Source organism: Lithobates pipiens, unplaced genomic scaffold, assembly GCF_037356315.1.
Source record: "Lithobates pipiens isolate NorthernLeopardFrog02 unplaced genomic scaffold, aLitPip1_a1.2 Scaffold_13, whole genome shotgun sequence".
In the NCBI taxonomy this organism is placed as follows: Eukaryota; Metazoa; Chordata; class Amphibia; order Anura; family Ranidae; genus Lithobates; species Lithobates pipiens.
This window is the reverse complement of record NW_027507718.1, coordinates 385,028,693-385,046,321: the sequence shown is the minus strand read 5'-3', so window position 1 is coordinate 385,046,321 and position 17,629 is coordinate 385,028,693. Positions and strand designations below refer to the sequence as shown.

Below are 17,629 nucleotides of genomic sequence, written 5' to 3'. Positions count from 1 at the left end.
ACTGATAAATATAGCCCATACACAGGCATACTATAGAGCATTACAGATATGTAACCACACCAAGGATGAATAGTTCATGGAGCTTATATTTCAACTTTGGTTGCCTAATATTGGGGCAGATCACACAGTTGATGTGCTTTTGAGGAGAACTATAACTCCATTCATGAACAGAGTTGAGGAAAAGTTTCCCCATCCAATCCAAAGAAAGCACAGGAAGATACTGAAATAGTATGACCACATCGCAAATAGCATGAAATCATCACACCTCTGACTATTAATATGCTACTGCTGTTCTGGGGAACCAGGCAGTCACATAGACAGCAGGCCATTTTAGATGTTTTCACCAGGTGTGTAGCAAAACTAATCTAGGTTCAATGCACAATATGAACCTGTAGTCCATGACCTATGTTGGAGAGTATGAAATTTCTACAATTAAAAAATTACACCAAGATGATTTGTCTGGACTAGTGAAGAAGGGGCAACAAACATTAGGCCGCGTACACACGGGCGGACTGTTCGCCCAACTTTGTCCGCTGAACAGTGTTTCAGCGGACAGTCCGCTCGTGTGTGGGCTTCAGCGGACAGTTTCAGCGGACAGTCTGACAAACAAAGTTTTTCGGAATTTCCGTAAGACAGTCCGCTGAAACTTGGTTTCAGCGGACAGTCCGCTCGTGTGTAGGCTTGTTCGACAAACTAAGTTTCGCGCATGCTCAGAAAGGATTTACACGGCGAAGGTTGCATTGCAGTGTATTGGACGTCGTATTTCTCGTCCCGTCGTACGTGCCGTTCACGTCATCACGCACGCTTTCAGCGGACTGTTCGTTCATCGTGTGTGGTCAAGTCCGTTCATGCAAATTTTGAGCGGACTGTTTGTCGGATTGTTTGACGAACAAAGTTGGGCGAACAGTCCGCCCGTGTGTACGCGGCCTCACTGTGTCAAGGGCATGGCACTGGTAGCTACACCCCTGGCCCCCACAAACCAAGCAGGATAAAGTTTTGAAATGGTTGACCAAATTTCTCATTGCGATTATCAAGGCCTCATGCACACTGGACATTATAATAACGTTATAAAAATGTCAGTAGTTTTGCAGTGAATTTTTCAACTTTTTTCAACATTTTTGCAATAGCGTTTTTAGCATAAATTAGTGTTTTTCCAAGTTTTTTTTTTTTAAAGAAAAAACGTTTTTTTTCAATGGATCAAAAACGATTAAAAACGCTGGTGAGCAATGTTTGACCGTTAGATCGTTTTTACAGCTGAAAAATGTCTCTCAGAACCCACTAGTTTTTTGTTTTTTTTACTGCTCAAAAACACCACTGTCCAAAACTGCTGATAACACCTTATGTGTGCATGGAAACATAGGATAACATGATGGAAAGTTTAATGACTGTAGAAAAAACATCTACAGCCAAAACATCAAAAAACGTCCAGTGTGCATGAGGCCTAAAGATAAGTCTGGCATCCGGACAGCAATGTGAAGAAAATTCTTATAGTCACACTGCCAGCAAAAGTCGGATGTGAGCTTTGGGTCAGAAATTGCGACCGGATGTATGCTCCATCTGACTTTTGCTGGCAGAATTCCAGCCAGCAAAAGATTGAGAGCAGGTTCTTCATTTTTCAGTCGGAAAAAGTTCTGATCGGAAATTCCGATCTTTTGTAGCAATTCCGACACGCAAAATTCCTACGCGAGCTCGGAAACAATTTGACGCATGAACTTCATTTTCTCGGCTTGTGGTAGTGTTGTATGTCACCGAGTTCTTGACGGAGAACTTGTGTGACCATGTGTATGCAAGCCAAGCTTGAGCGGAATTCCGTTGGAAAAAACATCCAAGTTTTTTCCGACGGAAAATCCAATCGTGTGTATGGGGCATAAGCCCTTGTACACATGGTCGGACATTCCGACAACAAAATCCGTCGGATTTTGTCCGAAACTGGTGTTGCATACACACGGTCGGACAAAGTTGTCGGAAAATCCAATCGTACATAACGTGATGACATTCTTTAGTTACGACGGGACTTCGTTCAGGCTAGTAGCCAGTAGCTTTGGTCTAGGAATTTGATCTGAGCATGCGTGGCACTTTGTCCGATCGGAATTCTCTACACACAATCGGACAAAGTCCGATCGGATCATGTTGTCGGAAAGTTTTATAGCCCAGCTCTAAAACTTTGTCAGTCGGATATTCCGACGGAAATAGTCCGATGGTGCCCACACACAGTCGGATTATCCGACAATGCGGTCCAATCGGACATTTTCTGTTGGAATGTCCGACCTTGTGTACAAGGGCTTAGACATTTAGGACTCATGCACACTGGGCATTTTAAAGGCCGCTTCTAGGGGCATCTTTGTTTTCTACCTCCTAATGTTAGCCTATGTGTCCATGCACACATTTACAGGAGTTTAGAGGCCAAAGAAAAAAAAAATCCACAGACAGCACAGCCGGGAGCAGCAGCGTTTTGGCAGAAAAAAAAACGCTTGACATGCCTAAATATGTGTAAACATGCTTAAGAGTATCAAGAGCTTGGACATTCATTAATTTCAATGGCCAGAATAAATTAAGGTGTTTCTAAAGAAGCGGGAGTCCACCGGGACTCCGCGTTTTTTTTTTTTTTTTTAAAAGCCAGCAGCTACAAATACTGCAGCTGCTGACTTTTAAAATAATGACACTTACCTGTCCAGCGCGCCCGCGATGTCGGCACCCGAAGCCGATCTCTAGATCGTCTCGAGTGCTGCCACCGCCATCTTGGGTATGGGAATCAGGAAATGGAGCCTTTCGGCTTCATTTCCCGGTTCCCTACTGCGCATGAGCGAGTCGCGCTGTGCAATAAGGACGCTCCCCGCTGCCTCTGGGATCTGTATGTTTCCCAGCAGGCAGCGGGGCACTTGCGGAAAGGGGCGGGCACTTGCGGAAAGGGGCGTAATCTACGCCCCTTTCTGCAGAGAGCTATCCCGGAAGTGGGTGCAGAATACCTGTACTGTACAGGTATCTGCACCCCCCTCCCCCCTGAAAGGTGCCAATTGTGGCGCCGGAGGGGGGGGGGGAGGATTCCGATGAGTGGAAGGTCCATTTTAGGGTGGACCTCCGCTTTAAGGTGTTTTTTTTTTACTTTAATGCATTCTCTGCATGAAAGTAAAAAGCCTTCTGTGCAATACAGGTAGTACTTACCTGTGTCCGATTTTGAGCCAGCGCTGTGGACGAGAGCAGCAGCTCTCTCCTCTTTCCCCCTCCTCACAGTGAAAAGTGATAGCAATGGGAGCCATGTCTATGGATGCAGGCAGCGGGGCTTGGGAGCGAGCCAGCACAAATACCCTATTCCCAGCAAGTGGCTTGCTAGGGGGGTACTCGGCAGGAGGAGCCAGGAGTGCTGGAGGATCGGGTCTGCTCTGTTCAAAACCATTGCACAGAGCAAGTATGTATGACATGCTTGTTATTAAAAAAAAAAAAAGGGGGGGGGGGTTTAAATCACTTTAATATTCTGGCCAATTAAATGAGTAAACGCCCAAGTGCTTGACATGCTTATACGCAGCTAAATGCGGCTTTTCTCCTGCCAGGAGAAAGGAGTCTAGTAGAGCTGAGCAAATGCTCAGTGTTCATGAATCCTTTGGTACTTCATACCGCAAAATTCAAACAACCAAAAATGTCAAGGTGTTTATTGAAAAGGTATTGGTGTAAAGGGTTCTCAAAAGGCATATTGTGGACAACATGTAGACCGATTTCCTAAACCTTACAATCCATTTTTTTGCATTTTTCATCTTTATAAATATATTTACTGATTGTTAGGAATTCCTAATATTAGAGATTCTGTTCTTCTAAATAGTGGATGACAGGAGTAATACTGTTAGTTAGGATTATGTAGTCCTTTGATGATTCAGTGTCCAGACAGCTTTTGCTTTTGAATTATTAGACAAGTACGTTTTCTGCATCTCAAGAGAGTCCGTTGCGCCCTTACACCGAGCCCGTAGACAGAAGATTAGGTTTTGTTTGTTGCTCACAAGGAATGCTGACCCAAGATGAACCTCATTAATAGATGAGGCATTTCCTACTTACTACATAACTCTACAGCTAAGTGAGGAAAAACTAAATATATTCCAATGCACGTTTAAATTAAAAGGTCACAATACACATGGCTTGCAAGTGTCTGAAAAACGGACACAATTTTACAGTCAAATATACAGCGATCACACTCAAAACTAAAATTATTTCACGCTAGTACACTTAAAGTTTTGCCTATAGTTCTGCTTTTAAGTTGTAAAATGTTTTCATCCCACTTGTTAGAAATAATCAGGTATTGCCATGGTGTCAGCACTGAAAAATATGCTAGCTGATTCAGGAAGGGTTCTTTCACAAGTCAAGCAACTTGTGTTTTGCTGTGCTAGATAAATGCAGGTTACTGCAAGAGCACATAGAAAGCCTTTGGTTTCTATGTCCATCATTCACACTGCAACACAAAATGCATGCAAATGCACGTTACTGCCACCAATGGAAGATTTCCTCTCTACTACTTTTCTGCGAAAAACCGCAAATTTGGGATTTTCTTATATTATCACTTTCAATGCGAATGGTAAACTGGACAAATAGAGAGGGCGAATCTCCCCAATGGCACAGACAACAATAAAAAATGACAGGCGTTCTAATTTCTCTCTCCTATTGCTTTTAGTTGTACTTTAATAGGGGGTACACAACCAAATGGAACCCTATCACGAAGTGTAAAAAAAAATAAAAAAATAAAGTTCCACCGTCTTAAATATATAAACGTCCCTATAATATTGCAAAGGGAAAAATAAGGAATATTGGATACATTTTTTTTTTTTTAAAGAACCATGTTACAGAATACAAGATCTTCTTTACATGAAGACAACTTTGTAACTTTAAAGCAGAATTCCACCCAAAAGTGAAACTTCCGCTCATTTGTCTCCTCTCCCCCTCCGGTGACACAATTGGCACCTTTCAGGGGAGAGGGGGGACAGGATACCTGTCATTGACAGGTATCCGGTTCCCACTTCCGGGAGTCTGGGCCGTAGCCCATGACAACCCCCGCAGGGCTCCCCCCTCCTCCTGTCACCGGGCCACCAGGAGAGAGGAGCGGGGCCTAGCACATGTGCAGTAGGGTACCCGGAGTGAAGCTGTAAGGTTACACTGCTGGGTACCCTTACCCACAATGGCGGCGGAAGGACCCAACAGCTGATGGAAACATCAGCTGTGGTACCGACATTGCTGGACTCCGGAACAGGTAAGTGTCCTATTGTTAAAAGCCAGCAGCTGCAGTATGTGTCTGGAGTATTTTTTCCTGTCTCTAAAGCCCCATACACACTATCAGATTATCTGCTGATTTTTTCCTTCAGGTTTACCAAAACCATGTAGTAGAAGGGCCTGCCTGATTGCATACACATTGAAACGCTTAAGGTTTGACCTCATGTTATGTGGTTTTGGTAAATCTGAAGGAAAAACTGATAGTGTGTATGGGGCCTAAATGCTCCTGCATGTTAGCCTGTGTGTCCATGCATGCATAGGTGTTTAGAGGAGTTTAGAATCAGAAAAAAACCTACTGCCAGCAGGTCCAGGAGCAGCGGCGTTTTGGCAGAAAAAAACGATTGATGCCTGTAAATGCGCCTAAGCGCTTGAGCATTAATTTCAATGGCCAGAATGCATTTTTATTATGGCCAATTAAATGAATTAATGCACAAGCGCTGACGTTCCAAAGTGCATTACACACATTTACAGGGATCAAGCATTTTTTCTGCCAAAACTCTGTCAAGAGGGGTAAAGAGAAAAGGAGTCTAGGAGAGATAGCAAAACATCCAGTGTGTGCCGAGGCCTAATAAGCAGAAAAAAAGCTCCAAGCCAAAATTAAAAGTATTGGATAAACTGTTAAAGCAATCCAAGCCGAAAGGCTGGTTCAACTCAGATGCAGTCCGCTGCATTTTTAATCTGCATGAAAAATGTATGCACAGTGTTTTCCATGTATTCCAATGGCCCTAGTTCACACCAGTGCAGTGCATTCCAGTTAGAAAAGTAGAACTTTTTAGACAGCGTTTTTAGTAGAGTGTTTTTCTGTATGGATCACAGCAAAATACATCAAAAACACACTGGAACACAATGTCCTAAATTAAAATAATCCCTGTACAAGTACAGTGAGGGGAAAACGCATTTGATTCCCTGCTGATTTTGTACGTTTGCCCACTGACAAAAAAAAATGATCAGTCTAGAATTTTATTGGTCGATTTTAACAGTGAGAAACAGAACAACAACAAAATCATCCAGAAAAATGCATTTCAAAAAAGTTAAATTATTTGAATTAATGAAATAAGTATATAATCCCCCATCAATCAGCAAGATTTTTGGCTCCCAGGTGTCCTATACAGGTAATGAGCTGAGATTAGAACACTCTTAAAGGGAGTGCTCCTAATCTCAATTTGTTACCTGTATAAAAGACACCTGTTCACAGAAGCATCAGATTCCAGTCTCTCCACCATGGCCAAGACCAAAGAGCTGTCCAAGGATGTCAGGGACAAGATTGTAGACCTGCACAAGGCTGGAATGGGCTACAAGACCATCGCCAAGGAGCTTGGCGAGAGGGTGATAACAGTTGATGTGATTATTCCCAAATTAAAGAAACACAAAAACTGTCAATCTCCCTCTGTCTGGGGCTCCATGCAAGATCTAACTTCATGGAGTTTCAATGATCATGGGACCGGTGATGAATCAGCCCAGAACTACAAGGGAGAATCCTTGTCAATGATCTCAAGGCAGCTGGGACCATAGTCACCAAGAAAACAATTGGTAACACAAGACGCTGTTAAGGACTGAAATGCTGCAGCACCCACAAGGTCCCCCTGCTCAAGAAAGCACATGTAGAGGTCCGTCTGATGTTTTCTGATGAAAATCAAGCTCTTTGGCATCAACTCATTTCGCCGTGTTTGGAGGAGGAAGAATGCTGCCTATGACTCCAAGAACACCATTCCCACCGTCAAACATGGAGGTGGAAACATTATGCTTTGGGGTGTTTTTCTGCTAAGTGAACAGGACAACTTCACCGCATCAAAGAGACGATGGATGGGGCCATGTACCTCCTTCCCTCAGCCAGGGCATTGAAAATGGGTCATGGATGGGTATTCCAGCATAACAATGACCCAAAACACACGGCCAAGGCAACAAAGGAGTGGCTCAAGAAGAAGCACATTAATGTCCTGGAGTGGCCTAGCCAGTCTCCAGACCTTAATCCCATAGAAAAAAATGTGGAGGGAGCTCAAGGTTCGAGTTACCAAACATCAGCCTCAAAACCTTAATAATTTGGAGAGGATTTGCAAAGAGCAGTGGGACAAAATCCCTCCTGAGATGTGTGCAAACCTGGTGGCCAACTACAAGAAACATCTGATCTCTGATTACCAACAAGGGTTTTGTCACCAAGTACTAAGTCAAGTTTTGCGAAGGGGTTAAATACTTATTTCACTTAAAATTATAGACTGATCATTTCTTTGTCAGTGGGCAAACGTACAAAATCAGTAGTAATACTTTTCCCTCACTTTAGGTGTCCTTTTATCGAAAGTCAGCAGCTACAATATTTGTAGCTGCTGTCTTCATTTTTATTCTAGGGTGAAGAACCTCTTTAGGATAAAAACAACCTTTAGAGTCATTTTAAAAGTGACAGTAAACTCTGGTTTAAAAATAAAAAAATTCTATTCAAGTATTCTTAACTCAAAAAAGTTCCTTTTGCTCTCACCCATTTCCAAATGAATGTTTATGTTGCTGCTGTGATCAGACTTTGGTATGTAGTCTATTGCAAAAGGACAGTTCTCTCTCATTGGTCTACTATATAGGAAAACTACCTACCCTTGCTATGACAATCTGACATCAAAATACTGTTAAACCCGATAACTAGGTAAAACGGTTACAAATTTGCACATGATTTTATATAGGGATCTTTTACATAGACCAGATTAGGTCATTTTGCAGTGGCCCTCTTAGCCAGGTGGAAGTAATTGGTGGAATGTGTGTAGTGTCACTGAAAGGGACTTTACAATATATACACCGCTGCAGTGCAGCCTTACAAGAAAAAAAAAAAATCGAAAATATCATATATGCAATGTTAATTGTTATGGTTACATTAGCAGTTTTAATGCTACAGGGTGGCACCTGTGTACCGGATCACATCTTTTTACATGGGTCAACACTTCCACGTAGGGGGCAGGCATTTGCTTCGTTACTGGCTCACCTCTGCTATGTTTACACACAGCAGAAGCCGACCGGTGAGTACACGGTACCTGATGTCCTTCGGCACCTGCCAATCATTAGGCAGAGAGCCAGAACGGCAATCTGCCTATGTAAACAAGCAAATCTCAGTTATGACAGGATGGAAGGGATGGATTGTGTGTCCCCGCAAAACAACTCTTCCTCTAGTAAAAGCACCTCACACAGTGTAGTAAGATACTGGCTAGGCACACAGTTAACCCTTTGATCGCTCCTGGTTAACCCCTTCCCAGCCAGTGCCATACAGTGAAGGCGCATATTTTTTTGCACTAATCACTGTATTATCACTGGTCCCCAAAAATTGTCAGTTAGCGTCAGAATGTTTGCCGCAATATCCCAGTCCTGCGACAGTAAATAATTGATTTTGTTTATAGCACAAAAAAACAAAAAAAAAAACCCAGAGGTGATCTAATATCACCAAAGAAATTTCTCTTTGTTGGAAAAAAACAAAACAAAAAAACAACATCAATTTTATTTTTGTACAGAGTTGCATTACCACGCAATTGTCAGTTAAAGTAACGCAGTGCCGTAGCACAAAAAAAAAGGCCAGGTCATGAAGGGGGTAAATCTTCCAGAGATCAAGTTGTTAAGAAATACCCAGTACCCACCTATTAACTACCATCCTTGGCCTTAGTTTACGTGAACTTTGTACATGAAACATCACCCCATAAATGCACAAAATGTCATGTTACAAGCAAAAGTATGGATTATAATAAGCTGAAATCTGTTATGGATTGTCATTCTTTTCTAATGGCTTCTTTATTGATTACTTAAGGCAGGGGTAGGCAATCCTAAAGAGGTGGAGATCTACCTGAACAACATGGGAGACGTCAAAGATCACCGGGGACAGTGTCGCTTCCTCACACCCGATTTAAACCTCTAATTGCTGTACTACCACGTCGCAAACGCGTGCATTGCACGGAAATCATGGGTTTAAATCAGGTGGTGAGAAGGTAACATATCGCCTCCTCACCACCTATCTACACACACTGGGATTGCTTTTCAGAGGAGCAGCACTGAATGAGCCCTTAGTTGCTAAGTGCAGCAAACCTGCAGGTACACTGCACCTGTAGTGTTGTTAAATCACAGCACATCGGTGTTAAAGCAGCCCTATACTATTATCCCCAGTGTATTGCTTCACACTGACTTGAAGATCTCCTTTATCCTGCTGCTGGTACCACTCTGGAGTCCGCTAGCCGGATAAGAGGTGGGGTGTAGTTGGTATCACTCCGCATTGGACAGGAGTCAACACTAGAGAAGCCACTGACTTATGCGGCTCTTGCGCCCTACTACAGCTCCAACTTTACAAGTAGTCCCTCTGCATTGCACTCTGATGCTCTGGAATGGCAGATCAGCAAGCCCAGACCGAGATCTACCAGTCATCTGTCCGAGATCTACTGGCAGATTACGATCTACAAGTGCTGACCCCCGACTTAGGCTTCATGTACACGGGACGTTTTTACAACTTCTCCTGAACGATTTAACTTGACAGATAGTAACCCATGTTTAAAACGTCCCTTTTGCCGTGTTTACATGCTGCGTTTAGAAGTGTGTTTATTTTTTTAAAACACATTTTTTCTTTTTTTTTAAATAGCCAAAAATGAAAAATGCCTGTAAACAAAACACGGCTCAACGCGAGTTACCACGTTTAGAATCGTTTGACGCTTGAAATGCCTTGAAACTCAGCTTCTGAAACCATTTTCTGCATTCCAAAAAAAGCCTCTAAACTCAACTGCCTAGGAAAGACCCTGTGTACATGTACTGATAAGATAACAGAGGAGCGTTCAGGAGCAGTTGAAAAAAAATGTCCAACTGCTCCTAAACGTCTGTTTAGCAGCAGCAGTGTACATGAGGCCTTAAAGAGGGGTTCCCATAAAAAAAAAAAAAAAAAAAAAAGAAAAAGTCAGCAGCTACAATTACTGCAGCTGCTGACTTTTAATAAACGGAAACGTACCTGTCCCAGGGTCCAGCGATGCGAGGGATCGAAGCCCCGCTCATCTCCCCCTCCGTTCGGCGGCACCGGCATTGTAACTGTGGGCACATTCATGGCATGCATGAGCGGCGCCGTGATTGGCTGCGCAATCATCTGGGACCGGTCACGTGTCCCAGATGATTGACAAGAGGGAGGGAGCAGAGCTGAGTCCTTCCTGCGACGAGGGGAAGTGACGTCAGGAGCCCAGGCACTGAAGGAGGCAGACTACGAGGGACACCCTAACAACAGCCATTTAGAGGTGAGTAAAAAAAAAATAATAATAAAAAAATTTCCAAATTTTTTTTTTTTTTTTTTGGCACATTAATGCATTTTTTTTTTTCCAGTGGAACACCACTTTAAGGTTATGTTTATTCCTGATCTATACTTGTCAGAACACAAATAGCACACTAACCAATATAAGAGTATTATGGCTCCATCTGCTGGTCAACTGCTGCACTTTTAACACACTATAATCAAGATTTCAAATTCAACGCACTTAAATTCTATTTTTTGTTTGCAGCTCGTCGTTTCTAAAGTCTCCAAACGTTATAAACAAAAGGTGGGTAAAAGTTCAAGTCCTCTACACCATATTAAATATTCAGTGATATGCTATAAATGAATCCAAACAATTCAAAATATATATCCCTACTAACAATTGGTTTCCTTATTGTGCAAATATGCAAATTAGAGTGCAATATATATTAGTGTAAACAAATTATGTGCATAAAAATACAAATATACAGAAATATATAAAAATATATACGTTTTCTAGTGCAAAAATGTTCAAGTGTTCCTACAATAGTACATAGCCACCATAAAAATTGTCTCTTAAAAAGAATATTATATACACAAAATGATCATATAGTGTCCCAAAATGTGAAAAGAAAAAAAAAAGAAAAGAAAAAAAGTTGTTGAAAAGTGTTAAAAGAATAAGTTCTTCATTAAGATGGATTTCCCAGCAAATCTTCACAGAAATCACCAAGTGCTGCCACAAAAAATGTGAGTCCTTCACCAATCTCACTAGATCAAACTCACCAAATGGTTCAGCTGGTAAGATTATAAACCAGCTAATAAACACAACCTCTCCCAGCACTCTTGTAGAGCAAGTGAGAAGGAAGGCTTCCCATAGTGTAAAAATGTTTCAGCAGGCTTTATTAAAACAAACAGTAATACACTCTACCCGACACTTAGGAATACATGCTCAGCTCAGGTGGTCATTACCCCCCGCGGGCTCCGACCACTACACGCGATATCCATAAGATCAGATATAGTGTCCCAGAATCCACATTTTGGGACACTAAAAGATCATTTGTGTATATAATATTCCTTTTAAGAGAAAAAAAAATTTGGTGGCTATGGACTATTGTAGGAACACTTGAGCATTTTTGCACTAGAAAACTTATATATTTATATATATTTCTGTATATTTGGATTTTTTTACACTTTATATTGCACTTTAATTTCCATATTTGCATGATAAGGAAACCTAATTGTTAGTAGGGATATATATATTTTTAATTGTTTGGATTCATAGCATATCACTGAATATTTTGTATGATGTAGAGGACTTGCGCTAATCTCTTTTACCCACCTAATTTTTTATTGATACCATCAATAATTGAGAAAGCTGCACCCCTTTTAGATTATTGTACATACATACCAACCCATGGTGCTGTTACCTTGTTAGATCATTTTATGAACAAAAGAGCTTGTTTATGATCCTTCAAAATTTAGGGGACTGGTCTGTGGCCAGTGGGAGAAAAAAATGTCCTGGCATCAGTGGGATTAAATAATGCCCCATCATTGATATTAATGGGAGGAATAGTGCCCCATCATTGGTATCAGTGGGAGGAATGGTGCCCCATCATTGGTATCAGTGGGAGGAATGGTGCCCCATCATTGGCATCAGTGGGAGGAATGGTGCCCCATCATTGGCATCAGTGGGAGGAATGGTGCCCCATCATTGGCATCAGTGGGAGGAATGGTGCCCCATCATTGGCATCAGTGGGAGGAATGGTGCCCCATCATTGGCATCAGTGGGAGGAATGGTGCCCCATCATTGGCATCAGTGGGAGGAATGGTGCCCCATCATTGGCATCAGTGGGAGGAATGGTGCCCCATCATTGGTATCAGTGGGGGGAATGGTGCCCCATCATTGGTATCAGTGGGGGGAATGGTGCCCCATCATTGGTATCAGTGGGGGGAATGGTGCCCCATCATTGGTATCAGTGGGAGGAATGGTGCCCCATCATTGGTATCAGTGGGAGGAATGGTGCCCCATCATTGGTATCAGTGGGAGGAATGGTGCCCCATCATTGGTATCAGTGGGAGGAATGGTGCCCCATCATTGGTATCAGTGGGAGGAATGGTGCCCCATCATTGGTATCAGTGGGAGGAATGGTGCCCCGTCATTGGTATCAGTGGGAGGAATAGTGCCCCATCATTGGTATCAGTGGGAGGAATGGTGCCCCATCATTGGTATCAGTGGGAGGAATGGTGCCCCATCATTGGTATCAGTGGGAGGAATGGTGCCCCATCATTGGTATCAGTGGGAGGAATAGTGCCCCATCATTGGTGTCAGTGGAAAGAATATTGCACCATCGTCGGTGTCAGGAACTATGCCCCACTGTTGCTGAAGGCGAGGGGAATAATGCCCCAAGGGCCAGGTAAAAGCAAGCGAAGGACCACGGTTTGGTGACCACTGCAGTGGAACATACCCACACTAGATGATATGTACTCCACAAGTTAGATAATATATTAAGGAGAATCTTCCAGTTCTAGAATGACTCAACATCAGTATAATGCCAAATGGAACAATACAAAGTGTTTATAGGAGCCCTGGCACAAACACAAATGTATTGTATGATCTGTCCTACACAGCATTATACTGCATTCTGATAGAGCACTAAGAAAGAACAACCTACATGTAATCTGTTTTTTTTTTTTTTTTTTTTTTTTTAGAAAACATTTAAATCAAATTGCCACACTTTGTGCTTCTGTAAGACCTGCTTCTCCCCAAAAAGTCCTTCTGACCTGCTTTTTCTTTTCTCCACTTCTACTTCATTGCATAACTGTCTGCAAGTGTAGCAAAAATGAGCCCAGGAACATCACTGAAACAAAGAGCTCTAGTTATAAAAAAACGCATGGTTGGCCATATTATTCTATCTGATCTAACTGCCATTTTAAAGCCTAAAACAAAATGTTATATGTTGCAGCTTACCAATCTCTAAATGTGGTGGATGCATTTGTTTTTTTTTAGGCTTTTAGAAGTTTAAAGTACAGAGGAGGCAACCTAAACACCTGCCAAATATCTCTAAAAATCAATCCAATACAAATCGCTCTTCAGATGGTGACAATAGTGTAAAAGGAGCTTTTAGGGTGTCTCCATTCCACTGGACGAGCAACAGAAACACCAGCTATAATTGAGGGAAAAAAAAAAAAAGACAAGCCTATAAAAAGGAAACAGATGCAGCCAATACACGTTAATATATTAATTATTATTAAAAATGCACCCCTCCATATAAAAACTATTTTACGATTCTCTAGTCTAGACCTACAAAATCCTTGTGTACTGGTGTTTCTATTGCAGTACTGCACCATTCACTCTATAAAGTATATGCTCTATCCCATTACATGTATATCAGCTCAGCTGAATACGTACAGAAGTCAAGTACCATATTATGCTATTTTCACTGGCAGAAAGCCGCATTCAGAACATGACATCATCTCACTGTAAATGAATATTTAACACATTATACAGTGTGCCCCTTGGAATACAAAGAACGTGAAATGTTCTAGAATGACTTGCCACATCAGTATAATGCTAAGTAGGGCAATACAAACAGATATTTTATTGTCTGTCCTACACTGCATTATAAAAACATTGTGCTAAAGCAATTTCAAGGAGAGCCCAACTCAGAGTGAACAGCCTGCATGCAATCTGTTCCTACAGCATTTAAATGCAACTCATACACGATATGCTTCAGTGAGATCTGCTTCTCTACAGAAAGTCCTTCTACCCTGCCTATTTCTTTTGCAACACCTAAAAGTGATCAATGTTTGCGCTTTATACACGTGATGGAAGAGGAATCAGTCCCTGTCAATTAAAAGCTGCACTTTGCTCAATTGGAGCAGAGCACCTATTCACGTACTACATTTTGCAACAAAAGGAACTACTTATATACTGTAATATAGGAACTCTGCTCTCAGTTTTAAACAAATCCTACAAGCAGTATTTAGCAGATATGCTAAGGGCCAAGAATGCATCAAAACCAAGGCTACCTTTTTAGAAAATGGACCAAGTATTTACATGCCCATTCCATGTTCTTGGGCAAAAAAGTTGGGACAGGCCAACAAAAAGCTGGCAAAGTAAGTGGTACTAACAAGGAAGAGCTGGAAGAACATTTAAAAAACTAATTAGGTTCCTGATCAACAAGCCAGTAACATGATTGGATATAAAAAGAGCACCTTAGAGAGTCAGAGTCTCAAAAGTAAAGGTGGGCAGAGGTTCACCAATCTGTGAAAAGCTGCATCTAAATATTGTCCAACAACTTCAGAATACAAGCGGTCTACTAGTTACAAACATCCGACTTACAAACGACTCGTACTTACAAAACGGAGGGACACAACAGGAAGTGAGAGGAAATCTACCCCTAGGAAAGGAAATTCTCTCCTGTAAGAGTTATTATGGGAAAAAATGTGTCTCCACTGGAGCTTTATCACCAAGGATTGTTTCCACAACAACCTAAAATTTTCAATATCCAATTGTCATTGGATATGTCATTGGAGGTGAAATCTTACGAACAGGGGCACAGACAGCAAAACAAACATTACAGGGGTGATAACCCTTCCCTATGCCATCTAAAAAGCTTAAAAATTGTTTTTTTGGCTGGAGCTACACTTAAAATGTACCTGATCCGACTTACAGATTCAACTTGAGAACAAACCTACAGACCCCATCTTGTTTGTAACCCGGGACCGCCTGTAATGCCTTGTCCTAACTTTAAGAAATGTCTTGCTGCCATCAATTTCAAAATGGCCTTATTTTTTCTCTTAAAATTTTACATTTTCTTGGTTTAAACATTTGATAGGTTTTCTATTGTAAATAAAATATGAGATTTGCAGATCATTGCATTCTGTTTGTATGTAGATTTTAAACAGAATCCCAGCTTTCTTAGAATTGGGGTTGTACATGGTATTAAAATGTATTGATATTTATTTTGAAGGGCTTTCCAACATCCCCAAACGAGTGCACCAAAATACACATTAATTTTATTTGATTTTATTTTATTTATTTATTTTTTATTAGTTTTCACAGAAGGTATTACATTGACCATCATGGCAGTGATATGGAAAACAGAGGTCTCATAAGATGAAACACCACACTAAAATGACCTTGTCAAGCAACATAATGCCATACAATGGAGGAAGCTGAGAGACGTGGATGGAAAGAAACAGCTGGGGTCATTGCTACCCCAAGGAAAAAGTAGGTCTGGCCAAGGTAATACAATGAAAAAGGTGATTAAGGAACAAAAGAACAAACATGAATCAATACCAACTATTAGGTTAGACAAGCCTTTTTCAACCAGGGTGTCGTGACACCCTGGGGTGTCATCTGCGCTCCCTGATCCTCAGCCAAACTGTAAATCGACAGTGGGAGAGCTTGGTAAGACCTAGGAAAGTGAAAGCAAGGGTCTTGCTGAGTATGATCTGCTCTCTGCCTCCCCCTACAGTGCAGTACCCTGCAGTTAAAGCGGAGCTCAAGGCTCCTTCAGAAAAAAATAAATGTCAGCAGCTACAAATACTGTAGCTGCTGACTTTTAATATTAGGACACTTACCTGTCCACGAATCCAGCCTTCACCCCAGCCGATTTTTTTAATCGGCCGGCGGGTGCTGCCCTGCCATTTCCATTAAGGGAAACCGGCAGTGAAGCCTTGCGTTTAATCCCTTATTAAAGAAGTGGAAAACTCGGGGCTCTTTCCATACCAAGCCAGATAGACCAAGAAAGATTGCAACCACAACTGGCAGAAGAAATGCTCAGGATACAATGAAAAACCCACAGGTAACCTCAGGAGAAATACAGGCTGCTCTGGAAAAAGACAGCGTGGTTGTTTTTAAGGAGCACAATTCAACGATACTTGACCTGGCAGCTCTTTATGGTTCAAGTATCATCGTGTTGTGCACCTTAAAAACAACCACACCATCGTATTTCTCCTGAGGTTACCTGCGGGTTGTTCTTTGTATCCCGAACAATTCCTGTGGCAGTTGTGGTTCTTGATCAACCTGACCTTGGCTTGGTATCAAGAGATCCCCAAATTTTCCACTTCTTATTAAAGGATTGAACAGTACTGACTGGCATATTCAAGGCTTTGGATATTTTTTTTTATATCCTTTCCCATCTTTGTAAAGTTTCATTACCTTGTTACGCAGGTCTTTTGACTGTTCTTTTTTGCTCTCAATGGCTTAGTATCTAGCCTGCTTAGTGCATCCATGCTAACAAACTCAATGACTATTTATACACCGACACTAATAGCGATTTAAAGAGCCACAAATGTGGGAAATTAACCTTTAATACCCATTTTAACCTATGTGTGTGTGCCACCTTCTGTGTCTGTACCAAGGCCAAACATTCCAGGGTATGTAAACTTTTCATCAGGGCCATTTCTGTTATGATTTTAAAAGGAGCCAAAGAACTGTGTAATAGTAAATGGCTTCATGTGATCACTGTCCAAGACATTTTTTTGGCTCGATTAGTCATATTTTCAATATAAATGCCAAAATTTCACAATTTCTGCCAGGGTATGCAAACTTTTGAGCACAAGTGTATATATATTAAAATTTAAGCATACATGTGTGTTTGTATGTACGTACATGGGTGTTTATGTGCATATACCTTACTTTTAATCTAGACCGCCTGTTCCAGTACAATCAGAACGGATTTTGTAGGGCTTCTATACAATACCAGCAAGGACTGCCGCTCCTCTGAAAATTGATCCATACTCAAATCACTTTTCAGAGGCATTTGACAGGTAGTGAAGAAGCAACATGTTGCCTTTTCCCCACCTGTTTTAACCCCCTAAATGCAACATCACCACACCGCAACTGCATGCCATGCACACAGTTGCAGGGTAGTTGAGTGCAGCACCATTCACCTAGGGGTATACTTCCAACTGCAGCCACAGCATGTATACACCCTCGGCTGCTGTCTTTACAGCTAAAGGAGGAGCAGTTGAGGGTAGTAAAAATGCAGCTCAAGAGTGTAGTTTTACTGCCCCCCAACCTCACATGTGAACAAGCCCTTGGCTCACATCTGTTTCGACTACGTGCTGTGTATAGGGCAACACATTCATTTCAATGGGAGGCCTGACAGAAACGCAGGGAAAGAATTCCTTTACTTTCCTTTTTTTTAAAGA

General features: G+C 41.7%; 1 protein-coding gene across 3 annotated transcripts in view; it reads right to left on the bottom strand.

Moving 5' to 3' along the window:
• Positions 1-17,629, bottom strand: part of STOX2 (storkhead box 2) — a 281,677-nt gene that overhangs the window by 27,250 nt on the left and 236,798 nt on the right. The gene's annotated exons all lie outside the window — the stretch shown is intronic.